This window comes from Pan troglodytes, chromosome 1 (assembly GCF_028858775.2).
Source record: "Pan troglodytes isolate AG18354 chromosome 1, NHGRI_mPanTro3-v2.0_pri, whole genome shotgun sequence".
Taxonomy (NCBI): Eukaryota; Metazoa; Chordata; class Mammalia; order Primates; family Hominidae; genus Pan; species Pan troglodytes.
The window spans coordinates 170,404,764-170,427,869 of record NC_072398.2 but is presented as its reverse complement, the minus strand read 5'-3'; the positions used below and the strand labels follow the sequence as shown (position 1 = coordinate 170,427,869).

Here is a 23,106-nt window from a genome sequence, read left to right as displayed (position 1 = left end):
TTTATGTCCTCATTCCTTAGTATCTCAACAGTCAGCTTGTAAACCCCTATGAGTGAGTCTCTTAGTACATTTTGGGCTGCTATGACAGAGTACTCAAATCTGGGTAATTGATAAAGAGCAGATTTTTATTTCCCTATAGTTCTAGAGTTTGGGAAGCCCAGGATGAAGGTGCCAGCATCTGGGCAGGGCCTTGTTGCTGTTTCCTCATATATTGGAAAGCTGAAGGGCAAGAGAGGGTGTGCCCACTCCCACAAGCCCTTTTTATAGCAGCGTTAATCCATTCTTGAGGGCTCCACCTAAACACCTCCCCAAACACTTCCCAACACTGTTTCATTGCAGATTAAGTTTCCAATACAGGAATTTTAGGGGGCACATTCAGACCACAACAAGGAGAGATTTCATTTTACACTAATTTATATTAATATATAACACTAAGATTCACATTCAACTAGCACTTACTGAATGCCCACTGTGTGCCTACTCTGTGTCAAGGGCAATCATAGATGCATTCTCATTTGCTGTCTCCTGTACCTCTCATAAGAAACTCATTACTAATTCTTCACATTTTACACAAATAGAGACAGAGGTTCAGAGGAGTTAACTCTTCATTGTTCAGCATCTCACAGGTAGTAAGTGGCAGGACTGAAAACTTATTTCAGGACAGATTTCAAAGCCCATGTTCTTTCCACCAAATTATGCCATCTTTTTTATTAAGTGTCGACTGATCCTAATTGTATGATGGTAGGTAACTGGGGCATCAAATGGGGTCTCTAGTAGCTCAGAGCACTAACCATCTGGACCTGATTATAATTGACCATACGGATTCATATCTGACTATTCATCCTATAAATATATTTCTCTACGGCTTTTATTTTTTACATAGTTAAGCACATAAAAAGCAAGAAACACAATGTAGAATAAAATGTATAATTCAAACCTTAAATGCCCTTCTTATTATCCGTATAATTTTGGTTACTTTTATATCCTTGTGTCCCAGTTCCCTCAAATGAAAAATAAGAATACCATTACCAAACTTATGGGGTAGTGTGAGGATTAATTGAGATGTATAAACTGAAATATACAGTTGTTATAAAAATTGTGGGAAATGCATAGGAATCATGTCCAGTAATAGCTCCCTAATTCTAACTTTGTGCTTGTGCCAATATCAGGTGAATATTCCTTGTAAAATCTCTGAATAGAAAATATTCTAGGCAATAAGAGGGCACAGAAATTTTTATAGAGACAAAAATGGTAAGAACCACTTATGAAAAACCAAACTCTTAGAAGAAATCTGTAAAGATTTGTAAAAAACTTGTATTCTATTCTGCTTTCTGTTACTAGAAGATTTACAATATAGGTTTATATGTTGTCTAGGAGGCTATAGAGGCCATTCTTCAATAGGTCAAATTTACTTACATATTTAACATTACTAAGTACACATGACTAAGTATGCCATTGGCAGAAAGGGGTGGAAGAGACAGGGGAAGGAGAAGTCACAAAGATAAGTGATATCTTCTCTCTACCATCAGAGTAACTCATATTTTAATGCTGTGGCCAGCCACGTAGAGTACTTAGAAAGGAAAGGAGTCCTGTGGACTTGAAGAGGAAGAAACTTTCCACTTATAAACACAACATGGGACCAGCATCAGGAAGAAATGTTTCCATTACAACACGTGGTTAAATTGGTCTACAATATTGTGTTTATCTGCTTCAATTTTTTAACAATTTATATCAAACTCCCATAGAGATAACTCGTAGGAGCAGAGTAAATCCAGTTCCAATAGAAATACAGAGACCAGACTTGTCTGCTTGACCTCCGTATTAGTCTGATAGGGCTGCTATAACAGAATTCCACTGACTGAGTGGCTTAAACAATAGAAATTTATTTTCTCACAGTTATGAAGCCTGAAAGTCCGAGATCAAGGTGTCGGTGGGGTTGGTTTCTGGGGAGGCCTCTCTCCATGGCTTGTGTGTGATGGCCTTCTCTCTGTCTTCACATCATAGCCTTTCCTCTGTGGGCTCACATGCCTGGTGCCTGCTGCCTCTTTCTCTTCTCATAAGGACACCAGTCCTATTAAATTAGAGTCCCAACCCCGTGACTTCATTTAACGTCAATTACTCCTTAAAGGCCCTAGCTCCAAATACAGTCACATTGGAAGTTTGGGTCTCAACATATGAATTTGGAGGGGACACAGTTCAGTCCAGGAGAGCCTCCTCGTTACCTCTCACACGGTCTGTAAGGTGTTTTTCAGAATCCCTAAGAATCTACTAGGAAAAAAAAAACATGAAAATTGCTAGTCCATATCATTAGTAATAACTTTCTCAAATCATATCAAATCTCATAATGGAATGACCATTGTTTCTCATTGTTTGCATTGTTTCTCATTGTTTGCATTGTTTACATTTCTTTCTTCTTACTTAATCTAAGTCAGAAATGAAGACAGAGAAGTTAGGTCATATGAAATTGGATCAGTAAGAGATCGTTGACTTAACAAAATGTACCCACTTTGAAGAACATTTTCTCTGGACTTGGCTGGACTGACCAGGTCCTCACAGCTTTTAGACTCTATGATGTTGAGCTTTTCCACACTGTCTGCAACACCCCCAAAATGTCCAGTGTACATAGAAAGAGGTGCAAATGAGTTCATTTCACCTTCCTTTCTAGGAGTTTAGGTCAAACTTCATTATTGGCTGGAAAGAAACATCTTTTTTGACTTACCCTTAGCATCATCCACTAAAATAAGACATTACAGAAAAAAGATGCTCAGTCTTGGTGAAATGTCCGTTTCCAAGTATACATACACCTTCACAAGATCTCTCTCTTTCAGTCTCTCTCCACACCCCCTCCACTGTCTGTCTGTCTCTCTTTCTGTCTCTCTCTCTCTCTCTCTCTCACACACACACACACACACACACACACACACACACACACACAGCTAGAGTCTAAGGCAATATTCAACACATTTAGGAAAAAACTGGCTAATAAGGAACTCTCTAAGGAGATTACTTAGCTAGTTTTTACCTACTCTGGCCATGATAATTTTGACTATTCAGTTAGTCTCTAACTATACAAAATAATACTTGAAAATTATTTTTCCCAGAATTTACCAAAATAATAATATGATTTATTATAGAAATGAGAGTGGGGTGGGGGGTACTCCATGCAGAAGGCACAACGTAAACAAAGGTGAGGAAACAGGAAACATAGGATGTACACAAAGAACAAGTTTTAACTTTGACAGAAAGAATTGAGGATGACAAAAGGGCAATAATGATTTTTTTTTAATTTGCTTTGAAAGAATGAATAGAGTCAGATCATTAGGGGCCTAGAGGCTAAGATAGGCAGTTTGACTAATTTTTTCTAAGCGCCAGAGAATGATGAAATGTTTTGAGCAAAAGCAGTATGCCTGGAACTCTGCTATAGGAAAATTAACACAGTGGGTATGTGTGGCATTAATCAAAGAAGGAAGAAAAAGTTGAGGAAATCACCTAGAACTCTAATGGAAAATGTGACATAACAGTTAGAAAAGCAGGAAGCAGCAAAGTGTCAGTGGAACCACAACACTGTGAATTTTAACATTAACATTTTCCACCTATTTATTAGAGATCTGCAAGGTCTCTAGCACAAAGCAGTTATTCATTTTGTTGAGAAATGAACCTGAATCATGTACTCTGTAAAACAGATGTATGGAAATGAACTCTGCAATCTGTTAAGTGAGCCTAGCTGAATGCTCAATAACCATACCACAATGTACTCCACATCCTCACATACACAGAGGCAGTAGGAGTTAGTAGACAAATCTTGACTCAGGAACTATGCAAAACAAAAACACAATGACTCCCACTCAGCTGTGCTAGGGACGTCAGGGGCTGATCTGAACAAAATAAATATCCCACAATCACAGGCAGCTTCACACAAAGGCAAAAGAGCTGATTGCTGCCACCAGGTGATTCAAGAAGTTCCAAAGTGCACCATTCTAAAAATCTTTTTCTGGCCGGGCGCAGTGTCTCACGCCTGTAATCCTAACACTTTGAGAGGCTGAGGCGGGCGGATCACAAGTTCAGGAGATCAAGACCATGCTGGCTAACACAGTGAAACCCCGTCTCTACTAAAAATACAAAAAATTAGCCAGGTGTGGTAGTGGGCACCTGTAATCCCAGCTACTCGGGAAGCTGAGGCAGGAGAATGGCGTGAACCTGGGTGGTGGAGCTTGCAGTGAGCCGAGATAGCGCCACCGCACTTCAGCTTGGGTGACAGAGCAAGACTCCACCTCAAAAAAAAAAAAAAAATTTTTTTTCCTAACAGCCTGCATGAAAATGTCACATTAAACTCCTTAAGGGAAGGCCCTTGTGAAAATCCAAATCCATACCACTATTTATAAATGACACACTATTTATAAATGACACTAACAGGATAGGGCTGCACCTAGGCAACGTTTTCCTCAAGACGGCCTGTGGCACTACATCAGGGAAAGTAATCCCAACTAATCTAGGAGAGGGTTGATAGTCACATCAAGAAATGGTCAGTTACACACTTAAAGATGGGGATTATATTTGAATGTACTGTCCAGTGTAGCTTGGAAAAAGTGAATTTTTTTCAAATACCACAAATGATGTTAGTATATCAGAGACTCATTTCCATGTCTGTTGATCTCTCTTTTTCCATTCCTTAACTGTCAGCCTTTCATGTCTATGTACTTTGGATGGCCCTTGTAAACTGTATTTATCTTAGGTTTGTATACATAGCCACCCTCATAATCTTTGTCTTTCAAAAGAGGAGTTTAGTTTATTTACATTTACCATAACAATTATTTATTTCAATTTATTACTATGATGTTATTGTGTACTTTCTGTTTGACAGGGCTTTTCTATGCTTCTTTTAATTTTTTTCCTGCCTACTTTTACACTGATTATTTCTCTCATTCAGATTTTTCTCTCTACACTCTATCACATTTCATTTTCTAGTTTTTACTCTAGAAATGTAACATGCATACTTAGTTTTTCAAAGTCCTAATTTTATCGATAACTTTATGCTTCTTCCTATCACTACTCACCAAATTTATATAGAGTATTTGCCATGTGTTTTCATTTTCCACTGTTTTATTTTAACTCTGCTAAAACATTTTTGTTTTACACAATGCTTATTTTGTTATCAATTATTATTGTCACTTATCATTTCATCTTATAACTCAACCTTTGATTAAAGATAACTTCTGTCAGCCAGGCACGGTGGCTCATGCCTGTATGCCCAGCACTTTGGGAGGCCGAGGCAGGTGGATCACAAGGTCAGGAGATCAAAACCATGCTGGCTAACACAGTGAAACCCCATCTCTACTAAAAAACAAAAAATTAGCCAAGCATGGTGGCGGGCGCCTGTAATCCCAGCTACTCGGGAAGCTGAGGCAGGAGAATGGCGTGAACCTGGGTGGTGGAGCTTGCAGTGAGCCGAGATAGCGCCACCGCACTTCAGCTTGGGTGACAGAGCAAGACTCCACCTCAAAAAAAAAAAAAAATTTTTTTTCCTAACAGCCTGCATGAAAATGTCACATTAAACTCCTTAAGGGAAGGCCCTTGTGAAAATCCAAATCCATACCACTATTTATAAATGACACACTATTTATAAATGACACTAACAGGATAGGGCTGCACCTAGGCAACGTTTTCCTCAAGACGGCCTGTGGCACTACATCAGGGAAAGTAATCCCAACTAATCTAGGAGAGGGTTGATAGTCACATCAAGAAATGGTCAGTTACACACTTAAAGATGGGGATTATATTTGAATGTACTGTCCAGTGTAGCTTGGAAAAAGTGAATTTTTTTCAAATACCACAAATGATGTTAGTATATCAGAGACTCATTTCCATGTCTGTTGATCTCTCTTTTTCCATTCCTTAACTGTCAGCCTTTCATGTCTATGTACTTTGGATGGCCCTTGTAAACTGTATTTATCTTAGGTTTGTATACATAGCCACCCTCATAATCTTTGTCTTTCAAAAGAGGAGTTTAGTTTATTTACATTTACCATAACAATTATTTATTTCAATTTATTACTATGATGTTATTGTGTACTTTCTGTTTGACAGGGCTTTTCTATGCTTCTTTTAATTTTTTTCCTGCCTACTTTTACACTGATTATTTCTCTCATTCAGATTTTTCTCTCTACACTCTATCACATTTCATTTTCTAGTTTTTACTCTAGAAATGTAACATGCATACTTAGTTTTTCAAAGTCCTAATTTTATCGATAACTTTATGCTTCTTCCTATCACTACTCACCAAATTTATATAGAGTATTTGCCATGTGTTTTCATTTTCCACTGTTTTATTTTAACTCTGCTAAAACATTTTTGTTTTACACAATGTTTATTTTGTTATCAATTATTATTGTCACTTATCATTTCATCTTATAACTCAACCTTTGATTAAAGATACCTTCTGTCAGCCAGGCACGGTGGCTCATGCCTGTATGCCCAGCACTTTGGGAGGCCGAGGCAGGTGGATCACAAGGTCAGGAGATCAAAACCATACTGGCTAACACAGTGAAACCCCATCTCTACTAAAAAACAAAAAATTAGCCAAGCATGGTGGCGGGCGCCTGTAATCCCAGCTACTCGGGAGGCTGAGGCAGGAGAATGGCGTGAACCTGGGAGGCGGAGCTTGCAGTGAATCGAGATGGCACCACTGCACTCCAGCCTGGGCGACAGAGCGAGACTCCACCTCAAAAAAAAAAAAAAAAAAAAAAGATAACTTCTGTTTCCTTGAAGTTTGGAATTTCCTGTAATAAGGATCTCTTCGTTAAGATTTTGTTTGAAGATAACTATACTTAGCATTTATTGTTGAAAGATATTTTCATTGGTTATACATTTCTGAGTTGATAAGTATTTTCCCTCAGTATATGAAAAATGTCGTCCCACTGTCCTCTGCCTTCCATTGTTGCTATTCGGAAGTCAGCTGAGTGACTTATTAGTATTCTTTTGTAGGTAGTCTTTTTTCCTCTGGCTGTTTTAAATATACTTTCTGACTCTTTAATGCTCTGGAATTTTACTATAATATGAATTTTACTCCAGTTTTGGCAGTATGGATGTAGGTGTAGATTTATTTTCATTTATCCTGTTTGAAATTAATTAGGCTTCCTGAATGTGATGATTTTTGTCTTAAGTTCTTGAAAATTTCCAGCCAAAATTTCTTTAAACATTTTCTTTCCTCATTCTCTCTTCTCTTCTTCTCTGACCAAATATTTGTTTTATCTCACTCTAGCCATGTCTTTTCTCCTGTTATCTACATTTTTTCATCTTTTAGTTTCCCTGTGCTGCTTCAGATTCAGATATATAGTTTAGTTTAATTCTCTCCTCAGCTATATCTAATGTGCTATAAAATTGTCATTGAATCTTTATTGTAAATGTTATTTTCCATTTTTATACTTTCTTGGGTTCTTTTTCAAATTTGCTTGGTCATTTTTATAGTCTGTTCATAATTAATATTTTAATATCCTCCCTTATTTAAGCTTATTTTAGTAAATTGGATTGCTGTTCATGAAATATTCATTCTCCTCTTTCCCAAAACATGCAGGAGATTTCTCCTTTGCACCATTGATGCTGGTGTTGGCAATGACTTGCTTTTCCAATGAAATGTGAACAGACATGACATATGCTGTGTTTGAGCAAGGTTTTAAATGTGCTTGCCTTACTTGGCTTGGTCTCTTGCACTACTGCAACCCACCATACGAAAAGCATGCCCCATGTAGCTGCTATGCCTTTTACCTGAGTCCCAAAATAAGAACATGGAACAGACCTAAAGCCAACCTTCAACTTGAACTCAAGCTCAGAAAATCCCATCAGCTCTCATAAAAACCAAGCAAAGCCATACCCTACCTACAAATCCCTAGCAAAATATAATAATTCTTATTTTGGCAAGCCTCTGAATTTTTAAATCATTTGTTAGACACAGAAAACAGGTTTATGCTTATGTGTTTATTTTATATTCTCCCTAATAATTGTAATATCTGAAGTGTTTTATGTTCAGTCTGATTCTTTTATCTGTAGTTTCTGCCAGCTGTCATGGTGTTCATTTGCTTCAGTGTTTTTTAATTTTTAACTGAGAATTTATATTCCTTGAAACTAGATATTTATTGAGCCTAGTTCAAGGACTTCTGCAAAGAGTTGTGACATTTGTTTCTGTCAAGCATTTTTGGATACTATAAATCTAGGACACTTTTAACTTAGTTATCAAATTGAGAGGTTGTTGTTTGTTTGTTTGTTTTGTTTTTAGCAACTCAGGTGGTGTCAATTTTGCCTACACATTTCAATCATTGCTAATTTTTAGTTAATATTCTTAGTATAGATAGCTTTTTTCCCCAACAAACACAAAAGATTAAGACACTTCTCCTTGCTGTTTTCTCAGAGTTAGGAAGTTTAGACTTCATCAAATGATTCACTGCAAGGCATTCTCAGTTATAAGAAGGGAAAAGTCCTCATATTAGGCTTGATCTCTTGTCCATGATGCTTTCAAAGCCATGCAAGTTAAGGTTACCAGTCTTCATCAATTACCTTCAGAGCAAAAGCAGTAAGCAGAGCTACGTTTATCTTTCTGAGTTCCTATTTTCATGTTGATTTTCATCTCCTTCCTTTCTTAATAGCTAATAAAAAAGACTCACATAAAACCTGTAGCTTCTAGTTGTTTTCAGCAAAAGGGTCAATTAGATTATCTAATCTGCCATATAACTAAAACTGGACTTTCCCACTTGCATTGTCTTTTGTGTATTTGTTGAAATATCTCATCTTCAAATGGCCTCATCTGTTTTCTTTGTGTTGTTCAATTATTCATGCAACAACCATTTATTAAAAGCCCACAAGCAATGCGGTACTTTTTAGGTTCTGGAGATACATAAGCAAACAATGCAGAAGAAATCAGTATCCTCATGGGCTGATAATTTTGGGGGGTGGTTTAAAAATTTAATTCTGTACTATAATTTTATAAAATCCAAGGAAGAAAAGGGAAATAAACATGAGTGACCAGTAAGTGACTGTTAGCTAGAAATTTCCCCAAATGCTATTCAATTTCTACCTCTTTTATTGAGTTTAATACATCCTGTTTGGTGTTCACGTTCTTATGTACTTGTTAAATACTCACGAAATATTTCATTATACAAATGAAAACACTTTGTTACCTTTGATTAGCTAAGAAAATGTTAGGTATCATTAATATTTCAGTTGCTACTAAGTTATGAACTCAGTAGAGGCATATATCAAAAAAAGTATATCAAAATTATCATGTAAAACAACACTTTTCACTTAGCAAATGTCAGAGAATTTTTTTTAATTAAAAGGCACCACTGACAAGGTGAGGTAAGGCAGAAACATCTGGAGATCCATCATACACTAGAACTGCAGGGACCAGAGCAGAGACTGAACAAAACACTCTCAGTTTGCAGATAGATCAAATGCCAAGACCAGAAAGGTGAAACTACTTACCCAAAGTCTTATAGCTATTTAATAACACAACTGGGGAACTGGGGCCAATATTTATTTTAGTATACAGAAATACAATCGAGTTTTTTTAATACTGATTTAGCTATTGTGCTAAAATATTTTATTATTTCTAATATTTTGCCTGTAAAATGCTTTTGAACTTTCAAAGTAGATGATCAGATCATCTGCAAATAATGTAGTTTTGCTTCCTAATTTCCAGTCTTTGTGATCTTAATGTATTTTCCTTTATGGGTTATACTGCCTGGAATTTGAATGCAAGATCTTTAACTAAAGAATACTAAATTCATTTTTAGTACTATCGATTTTCAATGTTATTATTGGTATTGATACTATTATAATAGGAAACACCTATATAGTAGTTACTATGTTCCAGGCACTGTTCTTTGTCCTCACAACAACGCTATCATTCTCTCCATTTTACAGGGAAGGAAATTGAGGAAGTACAAATAATTTAAGTGACTTCTCTAAGGTTATGCAGTTAGTAAAAACAGAGACAGAACTGAATGTTGGCATTCTGGCTTCAAAGTATATATTCTTGATCTTTAAGTCCACTAGATTTATCCACTTTATTCTAAATTTTGAGAGGCTAAAGAAACCTATCAGCCCAAATATTTTATCATACTACATAATCTTTCATATCGTCTTCTCATGTTTTGAGGTTGACTGTGTAGCTTGCTTTAAACCACGTAAAGACTGGAGATTGTTGTTTCATCAGTAACTTTATCATTCAAAGAAGTTCTAACACAGCCAGAGCATACATTTCAGTTATATTTTACATGTCTGCATGGTAGCTAACTTATTTGGTGAGAATTTTTCATTTTTAGTTCTTAATATAGTTGAAGACCTTTAAATATGAAGAGAATCTAGAATTGTTCTATAGACTTCGGCCAAACAAAACCTCTTATGTACAGTAAAAGGATACATTTCCAATATAATCCTTTTATTACAGAAATGACCACACTCAATTTTATTAGTGTGTTTACACATTTATTTCTGAGACAGTGATTTCTCTGGGGGCCTGGGTTATATCTTTCATGTTTCATCCTTGATGTCTATCATATAGTGCCTGGCATATGGCAGGTACTCAATAACTTTGCTGAATGAATAAAAGGCAACAACCTGTGGCACATTTATAATTATCCCTATTTGGCAGATGATGAAAAGAAGTTTCCTAGAATTCATGTGACCTCCAAGGTTACAGAATTTGTCAGTAAGCAGAACCAGGATTCAATCCTCAATTTTCTACCCAAAGCCACACTTTTTCAACTAAACCACAAAATGCATAGAAAAGGATTTACTGTATATATTCACAGCTAGTCCATGACTAAAGATCTTGTGGCTTCCTGTGTCATTTGCATAATAAAACTAAAAGTATAAAGAAATAGAATGGAAATACTAAACCTTATGTCAAATTTATAAACTGATCTCTAAAACCAGTTTATTTTGTAAATATAGTAACATATGTCAGAAAACCGCTCAGGCTTCTTTTTCTACTAGAAAAGTCTTTATTTTTTTCTCAAAAATGACATCTTTTGCCAACTCTGAATATGACATAGTGTTAATGAAAATCTATGCATATAAAAATTTCAAATTCATACTTACATGAGAAAATCATGAAGAATTGGAGATATGCCAAAATAGCAAAGGCAGGCTAAACTTGGTCTAATTTCAAAGCAGAAGAAGTAATCAAATCCCAAGAAATTAAGATGTGTACATATAATTTTATTCCTGGCAAGAGAAATGGTCATAAACATATTTTATTAGCATGCAGAAAAAGTAAGTTGATCACATGGAACCATTATGGGTTCACTTGGAATAGATTCTCTCAAACCTCAGGATAATACCATAGAGAAAGTGATCCTGACATGTAACATGATCTCTGACATGTAACAAAATATCCCAGAATCTGTCATGTAACAAAGTCTAATGCCACATTACAAAGCCTCTCATGATACACTTGTGAACAAGATGAGGCCTTCGGAATTTGCTATAACATTGAATAATAGTTGGTGCTATAACTGTTATTAACACCATAATAATAGTTGGTGGTATACAAGGAGTTAACAACAAACTTATTGCTGTTAACTCCTTGTTGCCATAACCATTAGGTCAGTGGATCCAGCTTTTCTGGGAATGAAGAGAAATAGTGAAGAGGGGAAGGAATTTTCAAGAAAATAGCAAAAATATGGAGTGAAACTAGCTGCTTCAGGGACTACATCGAGAGGCACATCAGTTCAAAGCAGTTCTAGATGAAATATCAAGAATCAGAGAAGTATTACCTTTGAGGACTGACAGGGTTGCAACTTCAGAAGCAGAGAGGGGAAAAGGTAGAAGATTTCAACACAGACACATATCCCACCCAGACACAAGTCACAAGAGAAAAAATGCCAGTTGCATCCACTTCCTCCCAACTCCCATCCTAGAAAACTGCTGTGGTATTAAACAGAAAAGTCAGCTCTCCATAATAAAGAAAACACTATGCTCATCTCCATACTCATGAATCTAACTGCTTACTCGAACATCTAGACCTCTATCCTCATCTCTATACTCATGTATCCAAGTGCTTACTCAAACATCTCCACTCAGATGTCTGGCAGGCATCTCAAAATCAATATGTCCAAAACTGAACTCTGCTTTCCCCCTGAAACTTGCTCCATCCACAGTCCTTCCCATCACAATTCTAACAACTTAATCTTTCCAGTTGTTGATGTCAAAAACCTTGAAGTCATGCTTGACATTCCTTTCCTTTCATGTAACAGCCAATCTGCCAGGAAATCCTGTCAGATCTACATCCAAAATGCACCGAGAATCTGGCTAGTTCTAATTACTGTTATCATCCCCAACCAAAGCACCAAAAACTTTTCTTGGGACTCTTACAACAACTTCCTCGTAGATGTTCCTGCATCCAGGCTTGTTTGCCTATAATATGTTCTCAGTACAAGTGCCAATGCGATCCTTTTAACACTTGAGTCAGATCATTTCATTCCACTGTCCACTTCAACAGCTCTCCATTTCACTCAGAGTAAAAGTCCAAAGTCCTACAAAGCCTATAAACCCACATAGCCTGGTCCCTCATTAATTCTCTGATTCCTATTACTCCCCGTCACTGACTCTGCTCATTGCCAAGGTGCCAGTCTCACTCCCACTTCAGGGCCTTTACTTCATTCCTTCAGCCTGGGATTCTAGCATATGATTTTCATGACTCACTCCTTCACCTTTAAGACTTTTCTCAAATGTCACCTTCTCATTGAGGCCTCCTTGGTCAGTTTACTTAATACAACAATCTGTCCATCCATCTCCTGAACATCTCTTATCTCCCTTGTGCCTCTACTGTGCTTTTTCCCATAGTAATTATGACCTTCTAAGAAAATACATTTTTTACTTCTTGATTGCTTTTAGTGCTTACTATCTATCTTCTGCTAGGTAAAGGTCCATGAATGCAGGATTCTTTTTCTGTTTTCTCAATGGTGTACTACAAACATTTAGAAGGGTGCCTGGCACACAGTCAGTGGTCAATAAATGTTTGTAGAATTAATGCATTTTAGAACTTTTCCACCTGAACCTTGTCCCAGTACCCAGGGGTAAGGCAATGAGAAAGCTGCACTCTTTCACCAGGACAGAGAAATTCCTAATATTGAAGAAATCCAAGCAAAAAACACCAGGACATGAGAACAAGGCAATTCTGGGCTAGTTGCCAGCTGAGAGCATCAGCAAAGCCCTTTAACCCTTTGGCCAGGGAGTGCCAATTCTTTCTATATCTACAGGGTATGATTAGAAAGATATTTATAAAATGCCTGATTGGTTGTTCCTTGGTCTGGAGGCAGGGAATCCTACACTTGCAATTAATTAATACTCCTTCCCAGTAACTGAGATGAAGTAAGGACCCAACCAGATTTGGCAATATAAAAGATGATTGATTTGTAATCCCAGCACTTTGGGAGGCCAAGGCAGGCGGATCACGAGGTCAGGAGGTCGAGACCATCCTGGCTAACACGGTGAAACCCCGTCTCTACTAAAAATACAAAAAATTAGCCGGACGTGATAGCGAGTGCCTGTAGTCCCAGCTACTTGGGAGGCTAAGGCAGGAGAATGGCGCAAACCCGGGAGGCAAAGCTTGCAGTGAGCCGAGATCGCGCCACTGCATTCCAGCCTGGGCGACAGAGCAAGACTCCGTCTCAAAAAAAAAAAAAAAAAAGATGATTGATTTGTGTGTTAATGTCAACTATTTCCATCCAGTTTTACTTCCATGAAAAGACGTTAGCACACTCACACAAGATGAACTTAGAATGTTCTAAAAAATCTCTCATGACCACCTACAGTTTTCCTAGGGAATTTCTAAAGACTTACCTCTATGAGCCTATCTCTATGAGCCTAACTCATCACTTTTCCTAGTTTCTTCTCCCCACATTGGCTATGTTCCTGGCTGCTTCTTTCTTAGATGCCCTTGGGCACTGGCCTTGTCCGTTTTAGAACAGGACCTTCTCATCTCTTTTCTTGGATGGCCTCTTAAACATTACCAAGAGGAACCACACTATCCTTAAGTCATACTGGATATCTGAAATTCCACCTTGTCATAATTGTTCCACATCCAGCCCCAACTGGATGAGAATAAGAATTTGACAGCCGAGAAGCCATATTCCAGTGGTTTCTACTATCTTTTAATTTGGTCCAGTCCCTTTCAACATCTTCCCTCAATGACTTCTATAATTACATAAATAACATGTTTGTCAAATTTTTAGGTGACAAACAGTTGATAAAAATATCTAATATTTTAGATAATAGACTCAAGACTCCAAAATAACTCCTGCAATTTAATGAATAGGCCAAAATGAATAAAATGCCTATTTATGGAGATAATTAGGCCAGTGTGTGATACATAGTGGCATTCTATAAAAGTTTGTGGAATTATAAAATGAATAAATTGATGCAGACTCTTCTACTGAGATTCTAAAAATTAACTGCACAAGTTCAGGATGAAGAATAACCTAGAATAAGAGCAGTTTCTGAGAAACCAGATTTACAAGTTTATTGGATGCCAAGTGCCTTATAAGTCAGTTCTGTCAGAAAATAGGGCCATTGCTGTTGAGAGCACACCAACAACTAATGTGTCAGTTTGTGAGCTTCACATTTTTTAATTGATATTGACAAATTTGAGAGATACCTGAGAAGAATCATCGCAATATTGAAAGATTACTTGACTTATTCATTCATTAGGTAATCTTGAATGCCTACTCTTTGATGAGCCTTGGAATAGTCATTAAGGATAAATGGTGTTCATATAAGGAGTGACTGATAAAATGGAATATACTGCATATTTTATTTTTATCATTAATATTAAAAAGAGTATTACAGCATTTTTAGTTAATATATATTATTGGTATAATACATTATAATAATACAATAATTACTATAATAACTAAAATAATATATTATGATTTAACAGTATATTATTATATGCCATATTATGAATATGACAGTATTTCATTTTACTCCATGTTATTAACAAGTAGTAATACCATACGCATAAGTCCATTTTATATGACAATCTTTCCTGTATCAGAATTCCAGTGGAAGCTAGAATGTAACTTTCATAACAGAAAGAATCCTTTATTTCATGTAATTTCCAATTAAATAAAAACTTTAAAATATTTGAGACATAATCTAAATGGCTGGGCGCAGTGGTTCACGCCTGTAATCCCAGCAATTTGGGTGGCCGAGGTGGGTGGATCACCTGAGGTTAGGATTTCTAGACCAGCCTGGTCAACAAGGTGAAACCCTGTCTCTACTAAAAATAGAATAATTAGCCAGACACAATGGCATGCGCCTGTAATTCCAGCTACTTGGGAGGCTGAGGCAGGAGAATTGCTGGAACCTGGGAGGTGGAGGTTGGAGTGAGCAGAGATCGCACCACTGCACTCCAGCCTGGGCAATAGAGTGAGATCCTATCTCAAAAAAAAAAAAATATATATATATATATATATATATATTTGAGATATAATCTAAATATGGAATCCTTCCAAAATTTTGCAAATTTCCTGAATCATTATAGTTCTCTTGTTTATACTTTATTTGATGGTAACTCTTTTGTATGCACCTCTACTGAGTTGTTCTGAAGTGTTCAACCCACTTTCACTGTAACAAAAACTGTCCTTTCTTAGTAATATTTTATTAGCTTATAAAATATTTACTCAAATTATACATCTACACTAAGAACTGTAACTGGCATAAATAATTTGGTAAGTAACCCAAGTGACTCTGAAAACATACAACTCCACTCACTGGAGCACAAGTACATGAAAGTACTAGCACCTGATATCGATCAGAATGTTTTACAGAGGGAATGAGGGACAGTATTTAATCCTCTAAATTGGTTAGTCAATTGGTTAAGTGGAAGCTGGTTAAAATAATTCTAACTGAACACTAACCCAATCTTCTTAGAGATTCCAGAGTTTTCTCTCTAGAAAATGTACCTCAGTATTACGGTCCCCTCCTGAAAGCCCGTTAATGGCCTCAAGATAAAACCAAGCTCCGTGGACAGAATGATATTTGAGAGATGAAATTTAACTTGTCAAGGAACACTTCCCTTCAGGTTATTTTTGATTGAGTTCTGAATATTTTAGAGGAAAATATTAATTATGGAAATAATGGAGGCTTGGATTGATGTTTCCTGCTCCAAGGAGAATTTAGATTTGCCTCTGGCAGTGGCTAGGGGCACTAGCAATGAAACTTCACATTAGGCCGTTTATAGTGATTGAGTCCCTAGGACAAAAGACTATTTCTGGTTCACTGTCCCATCTTGAGTGGAGGCCTTAAGGTCCCCAGTTCAAAGCGTGTATGGTTTACTGTGGATCCCCATCCACAATGGGTCTTGGACTCACATCTCATCCTCTCAGTTGTCTCTTCCTGGATTGGCAGGTGTTTCTGGGTGACAAGCTGCTATACCTGCCAGGCTCACCCCTCTGGGTTTTCTTCTCCCTAATCTGAGCCTGTGATTCTTCAATGCAATGAGAATGTTTTTATTCCTTCAATCAGATAAGATTGTTTAATATTTTACCCACTTAAGTGTTGATTTTCATCACTTATTCCTGTATTATTGAAATCATCCCACCCTTATTTCTTCATAAATAAAGAAGAACGAGGCCCCACATTTGAGACCAGAGGACCAAAGCATTATGTCTGCCTCTGTTACTTATTAGATATGTTACCTTGGGCAACTTTCTCATAGTCTCAGTTTTCTACAAAACAAACACAAGAATTTTATTCATCGGTGTATGTACAATTCTTTGAGATGCTGCATGGAAAAGCATTGTAAACTGTAAAGTATGACTTAATATCTAATTACTTTAATATGTGCTCCTAAACAATATGTGTGTGTGTGCTTTAATTTGTTATGATACAGTGTGCAGATTAATTTATCCTTTGTCAATATCAATTTTTTCACTCATCCGTTTATTTTATTCACATTTATTGCACGCCTGCACTGTGCTAAAACTGTTACTGGGCCTTGTTGATACAGCAATAACACAAAATAATGCCTCAATCCAACAAAATTCTGAAGGGCTTCCTCAGCCCCTCCATGATCAGCCCCCACCCCCCCAATTTTACAGTCTCCTGCTACTCTTAGTCCCCTGTTATAACCTAACTTCAGGATATTCATCACAATTTTACTTCTATTTTTATTTTGTATTATTTGTTAAATGTCTATTTCATCCACTAAACTGTAATACCTTGAGAGTCACTAACATGGCCACATTATAATCTGTAAAATATTGTTAAATGACATGAAAGAGATAAATGAATGACTAATTGTATGGAGTCTGTAATGTCTGGTAAGATTTGGTAGGAGATAAAACTGGAAAGGTAGATGGGGAACAGTTTGTGATGGGGCCCTTAATGTCCTGCTGTGTAATCAAGACTTTATCCTTTAAGCAGTGAGGAATCGTGGGAAACTGAGATAATAGCATGGACAAAGGCAAGAAGACACAGACATTCAGCTCATTAGAAACATTGCCTCAGGTCACTGACTTAGAGAAGGGCAGATAGAAACACCCAGTCTCTTCTTACAACACATGGGCTCCTCAATCTGGTGAACCACTTTGCATCACCTGACGTAATAAGATATTCTTCTAAGAACAATAGCGCTAATTGGGATCAAAACCCTGGGGTGAGGTCCATCTACTGAGCCAAAGCTGGGTGGCAGGGTGCAACAAAATTTGTATGTGTCAATGTAAAAATTGTCTTTTAAAAAAATCATTGTATACATATTTACATCTACAATTATTTCATTAGACTAGATTATCGAATGAATGAGTCTCCTTGGGAATTGAAAGGGTGCATTCCACCACATCTTTATAGAATTATTATACATACTTTAATTTTGTCTTTGCTGGTGTCATATATTAAGCATCTTTATAGGAGCCTTCAGGTCCTTTGCAGCTCCCATGACTCTAATTCAGTTCACTGAAGTTTCTACCATTACTCCTTCTACCCAATGAGACCAAACAAACAGAAAAAAATTGGTTCCTTCTCCGTTTTGACAGCCCATGAGATATCTGAGGAGAGTTCTCATGTCCTGAGACTTCTTTTTACCCATAAGAGTAAATGCCTCCAACTAAGGCTATTTTTCAGAACATACAAGTTTATAAAAAATGGCCCAAAACTTTTTGTAGAAAAATTTTAAGTTTGAACATTGGGAGTTCCAGAAAAAAAAAAAAAAGAGTTCTGTCCAACACTTTTCACTGCTGGCTATATCATAGTTCCTCACTGGAATAAAGAATATTCTGTTTCCTAGTGGAATGGAGAATTGAAATCAGGGCCTCTGGATAATAACAGTAACAATTACAATCATAAAGATCATAGCTTACATTTGACTGCTTGCTGTGTGCCAGGCATTTTTCAAAGAGCTTAAAGATATTCTCCCCATAATCTTCAAATAATGCCATGAAGTTTGTACAAAACTGCTCTTATACAAAGTTAAATCCACTTGTTTCAAAAATAAGGAAAGGGAGAAAGAAAAAGGATAAAGAAAACCTATATTTACTAAGTCCTAATAGGCTATGCTATGTATCCATTTTCCATTGTTGCTATAACAAATTACCATAAACTAGTGCATAAGACAACAGAAAATTATTAACTTACAGCTCTGGAGGTCATACTCCAGTATTGGTCTCACTGAGGTAAAATCAAGGTGTTAGCATGACTGCATTTTATTCCGGAGGCTGTAAAGAAGAATCCATTTCTTGCCTTTTCCAGCTTCCAGAGGCCATTTGCATTCCTTGACTCGGGTTCCCCTCTCTCCATCTTTTAAGTCAGCAACAGCAGTTTTAGTCCCCTCACATTGCATCTCTGACACTTCTTCCATCATCACATGTCTCTCTGATCATGGCCAAAAAATATTCTCCATTTTTAAGGACTCATGTTATTAGATTGGACCCACTGGATAATCCAGTAAAACTTTTCCATCTTAAACTTAAACCATCCAGGAAAACTTTGCCATTTAATGTAACATATTCACAGGTTCCTACAACATCTCTGGGGTGAACATCTCTGGGGTACCAGTATTCTGCATATGAGGACCTATATATACAATTCCATTTATTCTCCCCAGGAAATCCTCAAGATAATTATAATAGTTATTTATTGTTGTGTAACAAACTACCTCCAAAATTAAATAGCCTAAAGTGACATTTGCTTTCTCACAGCTTCCTCAGAGGGTCATGAACCTGGCTGAGGCTTAGCTGTGCCCTCTGTTTCAGGTTGTCTCACATGGCTGCAACCAAGGTGTCTGCTTAGGCTGCAGTCTCATCTGAAGGTTCAGCTGATGATAGATCTGCTTTCAAGCTCACTGCATGGCTGCTGGCAAGATTTGGTGTCTTGTAGACTGTTGACTGAGGGCCTCAGTTCCTTCTAGCTTTTAGTCAGAGAGCATCCTCAGTTCCTTTCCATGCAGGTCTCCACATATGGCACATTCCTCCATCAGAGTCAGTAAGCAGAGACAGAGAAAAGGTGTCAGGAAGGTGGTTGCCATGGTCTTTTATAATCTAACCTCAAGAGTGCCATTCCAACACTTTTGCCATATTCTATTAGTTAAAAGTAAGTTACTACATCAACAAGACCAGCCCACATACAAAGAAAAGAAAATACACCGTGGAGTGACCATGATGAGGAAAGATCACTGGGAGCCATTTCAGAAGCAGTCTATCACAGTATTTGTATCATTTTGCTATTGCTGCATGACAAGTCACCACAAACATAGTGGCTTGAAATGAAAATTGTTCTCTCTTATTCACATCTGTGGGTCAACTGGGACACAGCCAAACATCTCTGATTCAAGTTACCGGTTCCCCTATGCTTGAATCCTTGTTGTGGAGTGAGTGCAAGTTTGCTTCATTGAAGTTCCAGCTGGGGTGCCTGTAAAATCCTAGGGCAGTTCTTCTCACAGCAATAGCAGAAGTGCAAGAAGGAAAGAGAACCATGTGATAACTTTTAAAGCCAGGATTGAGGCCTATTGCATGGTTACTTCCCTCCTCCCTACCCCCAGGTACCCTACTGGCCAAAATAAGTCACATGCCTGAACCCAAAATAAAAGGACCAGAAAGTATATTCGGCGTCTAGTGGAAGCAACTTCAAAGTCACAAGGTAAAGGTCAAGGATCCAGGAAGAGGTGAAAAATTGGGGCCAAAAATTCCATCTCTCACAATATTATCACTCACATTTTACTGATAAAGAAATTGTGGTGCAGAGAAGCTAGCTGACTTGCTCAAGGTCACAGAATTCAAATTCACATTTGTCTGACTTCAAAACCCGTTCTTCATTGTTTTATACCACCACGACTCAAGATACGTTCTCTCTGAATCATTTCCTTCTGAATAAAGGAGTTCACAAATTGGTATCTAAAAATTCCTTTTGCAAACAGTCATCAGAAATTTCACTTTGCTCTTCTGCCTCCTGTTTCACTTTATCAGCCTAAATTTGTAACATGGGCAGGAGCGTGGAGATAAAATAGGCTCTGAAAACGAGAAAATAGATTTTCTTGCCATGCCTTTGCATTACAAATGGGCCCAGTCCACGGCAATCATGGCTGCACCTGGAACAGTGCACAGGCCCCATGAATAATCCATGTTCCTTACACACTTGTCTCCCTGCGGTGCTGACTCAGCAACTGCTCTCCTACTTTCTGCAAAGTAAAGACAGCATATAGGTCAGATGAAGTCTAAGAGTGTAACAACACTCTGAACATTTGGTTGAATCCTGAAGGCCGACAAGGGACTTAAAAATTTCATTAGAATTTAACCAGACTGTGATTCTTCGCTTCTCAGAATTTCATTTCTTCAGGGTTAAATCTAGATTTCATTATCTTCAGGGTTAAATCCAGACTTCTTTATATGGCACACAGGAGCCATCATGATTTCACCATTACCTACCTGACCAGAACTTCATCCCCGCCACCCATCCCCTGCCCTTCAGCTTGACCCCTTTTTCCACCTCCCTCATCTTCAACCCCAGCTATACAAAACTATTTGTATTCCCCAAAAAGAAAACACATTTATCTGCAATCATTAGCATTTGTTGGTCCTTTTTCCTAGAAAGCTCTTCCTCCCCTTGGTCACTAATCTAAATTAAGTTTCTTCTTTCAGAAGTAGCTCAGGGGTTCCTTTGCACAGAAACCTTTTCCTAACCTCACCCTTACCCTAACACCCAGCTCACTTGGGGTTAGGAGTTTTTTGTTTAGGAAACAGTTTGTGCTTCAACTATAGCCCTTCTCAACCTATATTAGAATCACCTATTTATTTTTCAATCTCACAAACACTGAGCTCTTTGAAACTAACAATATTTTGGCTCTGAATGCATATTGTTCTTGGCATGGTGCTCAGTAGTCATCACATGATTGCAAAAAAAAAAAGGAATGGGAAGGGAAAAGAAGGGAAGGAAAGGGAAGAGAAGGGGAGAGGAGCACAGGGAAGGGAAGAGAAAAGAAGGGAAGAGGGGGAGAAGGGAGGAAAGGGAATGGGAGGGAAGGGGAGGAAAGGGAAGGGAATGGGAGGAAAAGGGAGGGGAGGGGAGGGAGAAAAGGGAAGGGAAGGGAAAAGAAGGAAAGGGGAGGGGAGAGAAGAGGACAGGAGGGAGGGGGGAGAAGGGAAGGAAGGGAAGGGAAGGGAAAAGAAGGAAAGGGGAGGAGAGAGAAGAGGATGGGAGGGAAGGGGGAGAAGGGAGGGAAGGGAAAGGAAAAAAGGGAAGGGGAGGGGAGAAGAGGGGAGGGAAAGGAAGGAAGGAGAAAGAGAGGAAGAATAGAAAAGTAGGGAGAGAGGGAGGTAAGAACGGAAAGAGGTAAGAAAAAGAGGGAAGAGAGGAGGGAAGGAGAGAAGGAAAGAGGGAAGAAAGAAAAATCAAGATCATGTTTGAGAAGGTATTTTGTAAATTTCACATGGCCTCATACAATCAGGAGCCCTATTCATTTCACCTGGAATAAGATAACGTACAAGGCTAGCTACTCTTAGGGAAAGCCCGTTTTTCCTTAAATCCTTTGACTCCAGCAGATCAGACCCACCTACATCCTCTGTAAACTTAAGTGAATGAACTTTGTAAAGAGTGTTGCCTCTTAGCCAGCTCCTCCATGTACTCCAGTGTAATCAATAACCAATCCAGAGAGCAAATTAATGTTAAATACAGCTTGAAGAATCGTGGGAAAAAAAAAACAGTAGGGGAGCATTAGCAGAGAGCCTTCCCAGAACTGTAGTCTCATGGACTGTAGGTTGGTTCAGAGATTATCATAATCTGCAAGATAGGAGGGCCCTCCAGAAATAGAGTTATCATTCCTGCTATAAAAATTGTGCCCCTGAATTAACACAAACAAGAATTTCCAGATGACAGTTCCAAATGCCAATTGCTGCTATTTTCACTTCAACATTATAATTGACTGAGTATGATTGCTTGATGGTTTTGAAGCTGTCTTTGCACCCTAATAATTGCACTTTCCAAATTCCACCTGAGGCATTACCATACCTGATAAGGCTCTTAACTGATGTTTTAATATAATGGCTTGGAACATACATCTTTGGAAAGAATAGTTCATATAGAAGATAGATCAAATATGTTCTAGGATTATTCTTTACAGTCACTATAATAAGTGTTTCTTCTACTTTCCTTCCCACCACACACCCCCATAAAGTCAACAACTTTATGGCATTAGGCTTCAAAGAGTTGCTAAAACTCTGGAAGCTTTGCTCTTCTGAGAAAAAAAATCTTATTTCATTTTTTTCCCTGTAAAATCGCCATAATATTTAGGTGGGGAGGAGATATGCAGCTGTTATGATTTAGAGTTGCTGAGCTTCTGACCCTTGTCCTGGCTAAAACAGTGTTTGGATTTGAGTAGAAATAGCAATGAACCTAGAGCAACTTATTAGCTGAAACTCCGAGTCTCAAAATTTTTTCATTTATAAATAGCCCAGTGAAAATAACTTACATTTCACTGGCCTATTGTGAGAATCTAATGAAATCTGATGGATAAAAAGCAAGGCAAAAACTAAACTATTCTGTATTGCTGGGGAATTATGAATTAATATTATTGTTATGGCCTAAAATTAGTTGAATAGAGCCAGAAAACAGAGTAGATGTGGT

General features: G+C 37.7%; 1 long non-coding RNA gene across 1 annotated transcript in view; it reads right to left on the bottom strand.

Moving 5' to 3' along the window:
• Positions 1–23,106, bottom strand: part of LOC129143805 (uncharacterized) — a 79,746-nt gene that overhangs the window by 35,922 nt on the left and 20,718 nt on the right. The gene's annotated exons all lie outside the window — the stretch shown is intronic.